Source organism: Pleurodeles waltl, chromosome 7 (genome assembly GCF_031143425.1).
Source record: "Pleurodeles waltl isolate 20211129_DDA chromosome 7, aPleWal1.hap1.20221129, whole genome shotgun sequence".
Classification (NCBI taxonomy): domain Eukaryota; kingdom Metazoa; phylum Chordata; class Amphibia; order Caudata; family Salamandridae; genus Pleurodeles; species Pleurodeles waltl.
In genome coordinates, this window is record NC_090446.1 from 1,059,524,908 (window position 1) to 1,059,537,227 (window position 12,320).

A 12,320-nucleotide genomic window follows, 5' to 3' on the forward strand; every position below is an offset into this window, starting at 1 on the left:
GTAAGACAGTGTGTAAAAAAGACGTCTATTTGAGAAATGCCCTGTAATTCACATGCTAGTATGGGGAGCCCGGAATTCAGAGATGTGCAAATAACCACTGATTCTCAACACCTTATCTTGTGCCCATTTTGAAATACAAAGGTTTCCTTGATACCTATTTTTCACTTTTTATATTTCATAAAATGTATTGCTGTATACCCAATATGCAATGAAAACTCATAGCAAGGTGCCTCTCCTTTGTTGGCTCTGGGTACCTAGTGTTCTTGTTGACCCTACAAGCCCTATATATCCCACAACCAGAAGAGTCCAGCAGACGTAACCGTATATTGCTTTTAAAAATCTGCCATAGGTGGAAAAAGTTATGGAAGAAAATTTGGACAGAAATGGCTCTTTTTTCACCTCAATATCAATATTTGTTTTATTTTAGCTGTTTGTTTTCAACTTTGAAGGATCTACACAAACCCCTTGCTAAATTCAGAATTTTGTCTACTTTTCAGAAATGCTTAGCTGTCTGGGATCCAGCATTGGTTTCACACCCATTTCTGTCACTAACTGGAAGGAGGCTAAAAGCACGAAAAATTGTAAAAATGGGGTATATCCCAGTAAAATGCCAAAATTGTGTTGAAAAATTGGGTTTTCTGATTCAAGTCTGCCTGTTCCTGAAAGCTTGGACGAACCCTTTGTTGATGCTATTTTCAGGGGAAAAACACATGCTTTCTTCTGCAGCTCTTTTTTCTGAGAAAAATGAAATTTTAGCTGTATTTTTGCTAATTTCTTGGTCTCCTCCAGGGGTACCCACAAACTCTGGATTCCTCTAGAATCCTTAGGATGTTTGAAAAGAAGTACACAAATTTGAATTGGGTAGCTTATATGGATGAAAAGTTATGAGGGCCTAAGTGAAAACTGCCCCAAATAGCCCAAAAAAGGCTCGGCACCTGAGGGGGAAAAGGCCTGGCAGTAAACGGGTTAAGTAGCTTTCTCATGTGCAAAAGAAAATAATGACGTAACATCCCAAACAGGAAACAAATGGATATTTTTACATTGGGTGGGAAAAAAACATTTATCATAACACAATATGATATTGGCAAGAAATGTTACCCATATCTTGGGCAGTATAATCATTGCCTCTGTGTCCTTAATAGAATTGAAAATGTAGATTTTCCTAGTATGGTATGACGGAAAGTCTTAATTTTATTAAAGACACGAGAGGCAAGTATTATGCTTCTCTAACTTGCTTTAATCAGAATAGCAGCAGTCAAGAAACTACAACTCCCATCAGGCCTGAAAGAAAAGAAGCCACTGGGAGCAAAAATACGTAATCAACGACACACCAATCACAATAGCAGGGGACATGTAATCACTAAGCTTGACTGCGACCAGCCCTCTTTCTTGATGCGAGAAGGCTAGTGAGTACGAGAAAATAACGGAAAAATAGTTAAAATTATTGCAACTGCTAAAGTCAATGAACAAATGTCTTGAATCAGATTGAGGCAGAAACGTAGTGAAGGAGACATCTGGCCGAAAGCTGCGAAGCTGTCGCGGGAAGAATCCATTATTCCAGCAGAGATATAAGTATCTGACAGAACCATCCTTCGATTAGGTGGAGGACTGAGCTGGATTGGAGGTTGCTGCAAGGGAGGGAAAAAACAAGACAAAATCAGCAATATTACCTTGTTGAGGTGGGATAATACTCGCCTCCGTGTCTTTAATAAAATTAAGACTTTCCGTCATAACATATTAGGAAAATCTACATTTTATGTCAAGCACGGAGGCACCTATTATGCTGTTTTAAAGCATATTAATCACCACTGACGTAGAAGTATGGACTGGCTTACAATAGAATGTCCTAAAAACATTGTCATTGGACCAATCAGCCGATCTCAGAATGTTCTCTAATCTGGATCCAACCCAAAAAGCTTTGGAAGCCATGGCCCCTCTAGCTGAATGAGCTCCAAAAACTGAGGTATCTATACCCACTAAGGACATAACCCAATGAACCCATCGGGCCAGAGTCGCTGAAGAAACCGGATTATGGGGTTTCTGGAAAGAAATGAGTACTTTAGGGGGCGATGACGTTCTGAGACCAGCCGTACGTTCTTCATAACATTTGAGACATTGTCCCACACACAATTTGGGTTGGTCTGGGAAATACGGATACAAAACTGTACGTAAATTAGTCTTGGTACGTCTGTTAACAGAGAACAAGACCCCCGTGGGGGCAAACTGTCGAGAAGTAACATCTAGTGCTCTAATATCCGATAACCGCTTAATGGAAACTAAGCAAAGTAACATGGTAAGTTTAGCTGAAAGCATCTTTAAAGACAAGTCAGAGTTATCCTGCCAGGACAAAAACAAATTCAAAACTACATTAACATCCCACAACTTTGAATATTTAGGCAAAGGAGGAATGGAAAATTTTACTCCCTTTAACAGGTGGCAAATTAGAGGGTGTCCCCCGGAGGCTTTCCGTTGACATAGGCGTGGTGCATAGAAATAGCAGACCTATACAAATTAATCGTCCTAAAGGACTTACCTGCACTAGCTTGCGCTGCTAAAAAATTTACTATATAGTTTACATCTGCTGAAATTGAATCGAGGTCCCTTCCCAAACACCAGCTTGACCAAAGAGACCACGCGGAAGAGAATGCTTTCCTGGTGCCGGGAGCCCAGGCTTTATTGATGAAAGTCAACAGCTTCCTCCGAAATTGGGATGCTAGGTGAGGAAGTCCTGAAACCTTCCAGCCCGAGAGGGTAAGAGTTTTGTTGAGTACTAAGGGATGAGGATTCCCCAGGGGATCCAGCAGAAGGGAAGGAAACAGAGGAAGAAGGATGGGAAAGTCGATAGCCAATTCCAAAAGAGGGGGAAACCAGATCTGCGACTGCCAAAATGGCACCACTATGACCACCATCGCCTTCTGCCGCCTGACCAGAGCCAGAACCCTGGTGATCATTATAGATGGAGGAAAAGCATAATTGATCATCTGTGACCATTCCTGAAGAAAAGCATCGGAGGCTAAGGCCGAAGGATCCAGACACCAACTGAAAAAGAGAGGTAACTGGAAGTTGAGGCGAGAGGCAAAGAGGTCTATACCAAAGGGGCCCCATTTTTGGAGGATGGACTGAAAAACCGAGGGATGAAGCTTCCAGTCGCTGTAGTCCCTGAGGAAACGAGAGTGCCAATCTGCCGTTTGATTGAGGAAACCCAGGAGATATTCCGCAGAGAGAGATATCTTGTTGCGCAGACAATATTCCCAAAGACTTTTTGCTAGGTCGGCTAATGGTTTTGATTCGGTTCCTCCCAGATGGTTTATGTAACGAACAGCTGAAACATTTTCCATCCGGAGGAGGATGGTACACTGTACCTTGTCTTTTGCCAGGAGCCCGCAAGCATCTCTAAATAATTGATGTGCAATTTTGACTCCCTTAATGACCATGAACTGCCAGTCGAGACTGGACCACAACGGGCGCCCTAACCCGTCAGACTTGCATCGGACTCTAATACAAGATCTGGGGCTGATGGAAAGATAGCTCTGCCATTCCAGGCATCTAAATGGTCTATCACCTCTGGAGTTCTAGGCGAGACTCTTGATCCAGGGAGATCAGTTCCGAGTAGGCCAGCCCTCTCCTGAGATGACGAATCTTCAGTCGTTGGAGTGCACGATAATGCAAAGGACCGGGGAAGATTGCCTGAATTGAAGAGCCCAAAAGGCCCACAATCCTGGCCAGAGATTGCAGCGAAATTTAAGATTCGCGCAGAATCCGCAAGGTCTCCGATTTGATGGAGTGTACTTTCTTTTGAGGAAGATGGAGAGTGGAAAAAGAAGAGTCTATTTCGAACCCTAGGAATTCTATCCTTTGAGAAGGAATAGTGCTCGACTTTTCTTTGTTGACTAGAAAACCCAACTGGGAGAGAAGGGAACAAGTTACTTGTAAATGGGATTGAAGAGTGTTGCGATTCTGAAGTAATATCAGGATATCGTCCAAATAAATCAGAAGTCTGATGCCTAAAGACCTGAGATGCGCTGTCACCGGTTTTAACAGCTTTGTGACGATGTGACGATAGGCCGAATGGAAGGGAAGAAAACTGGTAAGTCTGACCCAGCCATTGAAACTGAAGGTGTTTGTGATGGCTTGAGTGAATGGGAACTTAAAGGTACGCATCTTGAAGATCTAGACGTACCATAAAATCTAAGGGAAGAAGAATGTCCCGTAAATGGAGAATCGTCTCCATTTAGAAATGCCGATACACCACGAATTGATTGAAATTTTGTAGATTTATAACTGGTCTGAACTTTTTGTTCTTCTTTTGCACCAGAAAGAGCGAGCTGAGGAACCCGAAAAGGATCCGGAGACGACGGTTGAATGGCCTGCTTCGAGAGGAGAGAACGGACCTCCTCTGACACAAGAAGAGACATCTCTGCTGAGGATTTTAGAGGTGGAGGAAGATAGACCTGGTGAGGATCTGAAAAAAACTCTATTCGGTAACCTTGGACAGTACTCAGAACCCATGGATCGGTAGTCAAAGATTGCCATTTGTGAATGAAAAAACAAAGCCGACCCCCTATTGGAGGAGGGCCAGAGATAGGGCTTACCTTGGGTGTTGTTGCCGGATCTGAAACCACGCTGTCCACGACCTCTGAACCCCCTGCTTCTTTGGGGGTAAAACTGAGGTTTGTAGGATTGGTATCCATAGCTGGAATAAGTGGAGCCTCTGGATCCCTGAGGATGCACGGACCGTCCGGTAAAGCGGGCCCTGCCTGTACCGGCCCTGGCGAAAACCCACTGGTTGAACACTTTTTTGATGTTCTGTTGCATTTTATCAATAGATGAAAAGGTCAAAACGAACTTTCCCAAATCCTTAATAAATGAGTCCCCGAAGAGACGGCCTTCAGTTTTTATCCCCGGATCCATGGAGTCTAGATTAGATAATTTTGGGTCCAGCTTAAGTAATAACCCTTTCCTCCTCTCATGGGTAATGGCAGCGTTGGCATTACCCAAAAGACAGAAAGCCCTTTGAGTCCACAGAGAAAGTTCGGAAGGGTCAATGTCGGCATTTTCCATTTTGGCTGACTCTGCCAGGTCCAAAATCTGAGCCAGAGGATCCACTAAATCCAGAAGTTTGTCCTGGCAATTTGACCAGGCTTTGTCCACCCCTTTGCGGGATCTTTCCCAAATTTCGAGAAAAAAGTTAACAAGGGTTGGTCACTCACTGATGTCGTAGTAATACTGGAAAAAAGGGAGGGTCTGGGACACTCCGATCTCAGTTTGGCTCTTGTTTGTTTGTCCAGGGGAAGTCTGAGCCTGGAAGCAATATATTGACCCACATGTGCCACAGGGGTCCATTCCGTAGAATTAGGGTAATGGAGGAACGAAGGGTCAAACATGTAGTTACCCTCTGAGTCCAGGACCACCTTTGCTGAAAAAGGATCAGTAACTTCCAACTTAGGCTTCTTTGAGGGAGAAGCTTGAGACATCGAACCCCAGAAATCAGAATCATCATCACCATTATCAATGTCTCCGACATCATCATCATCAGTGTCTGATATGTGTGAAATTACGATCTGTTTTGGCGCTGAAATATTTTTTGTCTTAGACTTACATTTCCCATAATTTCTCTTAGAGCTCCCCTCCTGGGAAAGAGGCCTGGGAGGAATTTCATCCTCGGTCATGTGTGAAGAAACTTCACTAATCAGAAAAGCGCCATCTGATGGTTTCTCAATAGACAAATCCTTGTGTTTTCTTTTTCTGCTATCCCCTGCAGATTGGGCCATAAAGGATTTGTACACCATATTTTGCACAGAGGTTTCAATGTTTTTAGACATTTTATTCATTGTGGCTGAAACAGCCTTGGTCACAAGCCTCATTAATAAAGGCTCCAATTTCTTTATTTTCTGAAAACCCAGCAAAAGAATCTTGCCTTTCCATGTTAAATATCCGTAGAAAAAAATCAAGAAAACAAGTATGAAAAATAGGGAGAGACGAAAACTCCAGCTGAAAGGGTTAATTCTAAAGTTAGAGATTGCCCAACCCCTCACCATGCCCCCAGAGGCGTGGCCGAATGTGTTAGCAAAGTGAAATCCAGAAAAGAAGAAATGGCCTTAACCTGAAGCCGATTGAAGTGCAGCGCGATGACAAGAAAAGTCACACAGAGGTGAGAAGAGCTTTATCCAGTCGGTAGAGCAACTCCGACTGACAGCTGAGGGAGAACGGAAGCCGCTCGAGCCGAGCGCGACCGTTAGAACCTATTTAGAGGCAGCAAAAGCTGCTTCAGATGCGCGCGAGCGCGGCGTTCACACGGGCATGCAATAATGTAAAAACAAAGACCCACTGAAGCGTTGAGTGTCAGGAAATCGCAATGTGAAAAGAAATAATGAATTAAGAACAAGCGGCACACTAATTACACCAAATAAAAACAAATGCAGTATTCGATAACATAACAAAGAGGAGTGAAATAAAGTTGTCACTTATCTTGACTGCGAGCAGCAAGAAAGAGGGCTGGTCGCAGTCAAGCTTAGTGATTACATGTCCCCTGCTATTGTGATTGGTGTGTCGTTGATTACGTATTTTTGCTCCCATTGGCTTCTTTTCTTTCAGGCCTGATGGGAGTTGTAGTTTCTTGATTGCTGCTATTCTGATTAAAGCAAGTTAAAGAAGCATAATAGGAGCATCCATGCTTGACATAAAATTCTTGTCGCGAAAGCTAGAAAATGTTTGATTCTAGGTCAGGACCGGAGGTTTTGGATTATGCTAGTTTAAAGTTGAGCGATAACCCCAGAAGCAACATCCACAATCGGTTTGTGATAAAACAATTTAAATATAGAATCTGACGACCAGTCTGCTGCTGTCATAATATCTTCCAAACTTGACCCTGAATTAAATGCTTTTGAAGCTATAGCTCTCCTTACAGAATGAGCTCCAAAAATGGAAATATCTGTTCCCATTTCTTGCAACAGCCACCTGACCCTTTTTGCTAGAGTCGCTGAGGAAACAGGACCAAACGTTTTTTGCAATTAAATCAACAATTGATCAGAATGATCAATACGAAGTTCAGGTCCGGAGGCTTTGGCTTATGCTAGTTTAAAGTTGAGCGATAACCCCAGAAGGAACATCCACAATCGGTTTGTGATAAAACAATTTAAATATAGAATCTGACGACCAGTCTGCTGCTGTCATAATATCTTCCAAACTTGACCCTGAATTAAATGCTTTTGAAGCCATAGCTCTCCAAAAATGGAAATATCTGTTCCCATTTCTTGCAACAGCCACCTGACCCTTTTTGCTAGAGTCGCTGAGGCCAGTCAGGGGGTCTTATTTGACAGAAAAACCTATTTTAGTCTGGGGGGGGGGGTTCCACAACACTTTTTCTATCTTTGAGTCAGAAAGGAAAAATAAATTAAAAACAATTGTAGCTCTCAACGTTCTGTTTCTGTTTGGGGGGGTTTCTGTGGTTTTAGCACTTTCTTATAGGTTGTTTCTCTCTCCTTTTATAGACTTTTTTTTCCTTGGTCTCTTCCCAGGTTCTTCTCCGGTCCTCGATGAGGTTCAACACCCAGGTATATGGGGACAAAAAACAAAGGACCAAGTTTTAGGTAAGTATGTTTGGGTTATCTTTGATGCATGCACAAAAAAAGGGGGGAGATCTTGTGTGTAAGCGGGATCTTCGTGAACAGGGAGAAAAAGAAAAAAACACAGTGAGTCCACATACTTTGTTTTGTGACAATAGACACAAGCCAGCCAACATATGTCCATTCGTCAACCTCATGGTAAGGACTGAGCCCTGTGAGTTAGTCTTGGTTGGCCTCGGGAACAAGGTTCCCCACAATCACCACACCCTCCCCTCCTTCACAATGGAGATATCCGATCGCGTAAGTGATCGCATACCTAGTCAAGCCACGGGCCTCCAGGGACGTGGCGGGCTTCTGGCTTTCTCCTAGCATTTCTACTCTCACCACGGTCTTCTCCGGTTGTTCTGCATCCTCTTCGAACTGAAAACCTGCTGCCTCTTGTCTTCCTCTGCCTCACGCCGGCTCTCTCCTTGCTTCTCTCTCTCCCTGTCCATCTTCTCTTTATCCTCTTCAACCCCTTGGAAGTCAGTACGCTTCCTGATGTGTACCAATGTATTACTCTCAACTGCCCTCCCGGGGCACTGACTTTGCGGTTTGGGGTTTCGCACTCAGTCTTTTTCAGTGGTCGGAGGCGATGGCCCCTTACACCTTCATTGGCGGGCCAAGCAACTAAAAAATTTCAAACTATATTAACATCCCACAAATATTAATATTTTGGTTGAGGAGGGCGTACCAAACATACACCATGCAGACGTTTGCATATTAAAGGGTGTTCTCCAACAGCCTTGCCGTTAACATGAGGATGTTTGGCTGCAATAGCTGACCTAAAGTTGTTAATTGTTCTGTAGGCTATACCTTGTGCTGCTAAATGGGACAATAACTTAGTAATCATTTGCACTGAGGCCCCCAAGGGATCCACACTCCTCTGACTGCACCAATCCAACCATCGTTTACAGGCAGAGGCATATCTCTTTTGTGTACTAGGTGCCAGGGATTCAGAGAGGAAGAATCTAGTGTTATCTGGAATTTCCGGGATTTGTTATGATCCCCTGAAATTCTCCATGACATGAGTGACATTTGATCCTCTAGAATTAGGGGATGTGGATGCCCCATCGGATTCAACAATAGATCATCGGATCACAGGATTCACACCGGGGCAGCACAGCACCAACGCCACCGGAAACCACAATTGAGCTTTCCAGCATAGAGTTACCAGAACCATCTCTACCTTCTGACGAAGAGCCTAGGAGAGGATTCTATGAATCATGGAGAAAGGGAGAAACGTATAACTCAGTTCCCCGTCCAGGACAGAAGAAAGGCATTCAAACTGGGAGCCATTGGATCCGGCCTCTAGCTGTAAAAGTGTGGAAGTTCAGATTTCAGACAGAACGCAAAAAGGTCCACCGAGCAAGGATCCCAAAGGTGATTCAGGACCTGGAATACTCTGGGGTGTAATCGCCAATCGCTGGCATCCCCAAGATACCGAGAGTTCAATCTGCGATTACATTCACTTTACCCGTAATATATTCTGCTGTTATTGAAATTTGATGTTTCAGACAGAAATGACAAAAGTATTTCGCAATTTCCGCTAGCATCCGTGACTGCGTCCCCCAAGCTTGTTGATGTACCTTATTGCCGATATGTTATCCAAGAGGATACAATATTTTGTCTTGACTGGGGACAGTGTCTTCACTGCAAAAGAGCCCGCCAGAAGTTCTAGACAATTAATGTGCAGCTGAAGTTCCTCGGGGTACCACTGTCTCCCTGCCTCCAGCTGCCTGCATCTGGCTCCCCAACCCCATTTGCTGGCATCTGACTCAATGATTATTTCCAGTACTGAGGTGAAAATTGCCTTCCCATTCCAGGCATCCATATGAGTCAACCACCATTGTAGCTCTGTTCAGGCTTCCTGTGACAAAACAATCAGTTCTAAGTAGGATAGACCTCTGCAGAGCTGCAGAATCTTCAACCTCCATAGGTAATGTAACGGACCCAGAAATATGACCTGAATGGACGATGCCAGGAGGCCTACCAATCGGGCAAGTACCCTTGAGGAAATCAAAGGAGCAGACAAAGCTTTCCTCAATCCCTTCTTGATAGCTAGTCTCTTGGTCAAAGAGAGTTTTAGTTGGGTCAATATGGAATCTATCCTGAACCCCAAGAAGCCTATATTCTGGGATGGTTCCAACTGGGATTTCTCTAGGTTGATAATGAAACCCAGATCTTGAAGAAGCTGTATCATCCAGGAAAGATGGAGAAGATTAAGATGTTTTTCTTGTGCCATGATGAGAATATCGTCAAGATAAACTATCAGACGCACACCCTTCTCTCTGAGCGACTGCATTATTGGATGCATGATCTTGGTGAAACACCAAGGGGTGGAGGACAGCCCGAATGAAAGGTCTGAGAACTCGTAGCACTTGTCTTGCCAAAAGAATTGAAGGAACCGGCAATGAGGAGCAAAAATTGGAATGGTCAGATAAGCGTCCTTGAGGTCCAAATGGACTGTCTAGTTCCCTCTTAATAATAGGTCTCGGAGGAGGTGAATGCCCTCCATTTTGAAATGTCGGTAAACAATCCAAGAGTTGAATTGTCAAAGATTGAGCACCAATCAATAGCCCCCTCCCTTCTTTTGAACCAGAAAGATTGTACCGATAAACCCTCTGGGATGGCATTGAGTAGGGACAATGGCCCCCTTTCGAAAAGGGCTTCTGCCTCTTGATCTATAAAAACACTCTCTTGATGGGAAAAACTGAAAGGAGGGGCAATCAACGTTTGGCAGAGAGTCGAATAAAATTCCAGATGATAACCTGCTATTGTGTCTAGGACCTATGCATCTTATGAAATCAGTGGCCAGTTTTGTGCAAACATACCCACTCTGCCCCCCTGTATAACATCCCTGGAAGGTCTAATTGTTACCTGCCTGAGAGAAACTCTGGTTGTATTGTCCTCATCTGTGAGGTCCCCTGGGATTGCTGCCTCTAGAGCCTCGGCCTCGTGATGGGTAGAAGTTAGATTTTTTTTTGTTTTTTAAATATTTTTGCAGCCTCTAACAGCACTGGCAGGATTTGAACCCCTGTCCTGGGGAGCCTGTGCCACCAGAGGCAGAAAACATTGCCACTGAGCTATAGCTCATTTTTCTTCCTTTTTTTGGGTCCTTAGCATATTTTTTGAGGAAGGTCACAATCTGAGGATCTAATTCCCGGGTCTCCGCTACTTTGCAGGGCGAGGGCATTCCAGTCGTAGTGTGTTGCGAATGTCCTTCTCAAAACTTTTTTGAAGTCATGACTAAACATACACTGCCACTTCTTGGCCTGGAGTCCATTCTGTGGACCTGTGGTTCATAATATTATCTGGGTCAAAATGAAGATTTCTACTAGGGGGAGGAGTAGGTGACTTCTCAGTGTGGTGTGTCTTCCGCTTGCATTTGTCCTTTTATTTCTCGTAAGCTGAGTTTTCTTCAGACTCAGAAGAAGAGGATTCATCAGTCGTATTACAAGCTGCCTTTAAGGAAGGAGCAGCTTTGTGGAACCATATTCATGATCATTCAGGACTGATTCAGTGGTCTCCTCAAAGGGGTCATAGTTTGACCAGCCAGGCTCATTTATATTGACCTCTACTTGGGGGTGGTTCCCCAAGTCTGCGCCAAAGCGCCTAAATCCAAAGTTAAATATAGTTTGGGCAAAAGGGTGCAGGGCTTTCACTAAAGCCTTATTTACTGAATCTTGAACATGGAAGTCCAAAGCTTCCACTAGGCGCTCTTTCATATGTTGATCATATTGTCCAGCAGCATATTCCCCATATTGCTCACTCGATCAAGGATCTTGATGAGGGGACCTGAAATGTCTAGTAATTTGCCCTGGCATCCACACCAGGCTCTATCAATGCCTCCCAATCTTATTGCACTGAAAGTTTCAATGCGGGGGACACTCAGGTGCTAAGAGGGCTTAAACAGGCCCTTGATGGTATTTATTACACTTTAATTTTGGAGGAGGGAACACCAAATATCCCCTAGAGCCAGGCTCTCAATGAATTATTGTAGCCCCTTCGGGCGAAGGACAGGGGGGCGCAAGGAGCACAAGGGATTCCTTTTCAGCCGATGAAATGTGCTCTCACAGAACCCGGAAACAGGGCTGTGCGCATGCCCGAGACGAACAGCAGAAAGAGGACTGCTCCAGAAGAGTCGCGCAGCCTCCCCAAGCAACTACTCACCAGCTAACAGCAACAATTGGCAAAACTCAAGTGCTGATACAACAACAAAGGTAGCGTGCAGAGCACGTTAATTAAAGCGATATTTACTAGGTGCCTGAAGGCAAAAAGCCGCGCCACATTGAATAAACAAACACTTAGCCTTAGGTCAGCGTGAAGCAGCAAACAAAGAAAACGGACTATGGTGGTTAAGATCTATATAGTAGATGGTGGGCCCTGATTGGGGTTCATAGCGAGGTTGTGGGGCTCTTGGGAAATGTAGTATTGCTTTTTATTGGCTGCTGTGTGTTGACAGTAAAAAAAGAGAAAGCAGAATAAAAAAGTGTCTAGCTTTCGTGTCAAGAATTTTCCATTCTATTAAGGACACGGAGGCGAGGATTATGCTTTCTCTTTCTTTACTGAGAAAATGTCAGCAGCCAATCAACATTAAACATACAAAAAAACTACATATCCCAACATTCCCAGTAGTCCATATCCTGCCCAATCGCAATCCTGCTCTCCATAAAATGTCTCTGTCTCTATAGTCCATCCTCTTTCTTTGCAATA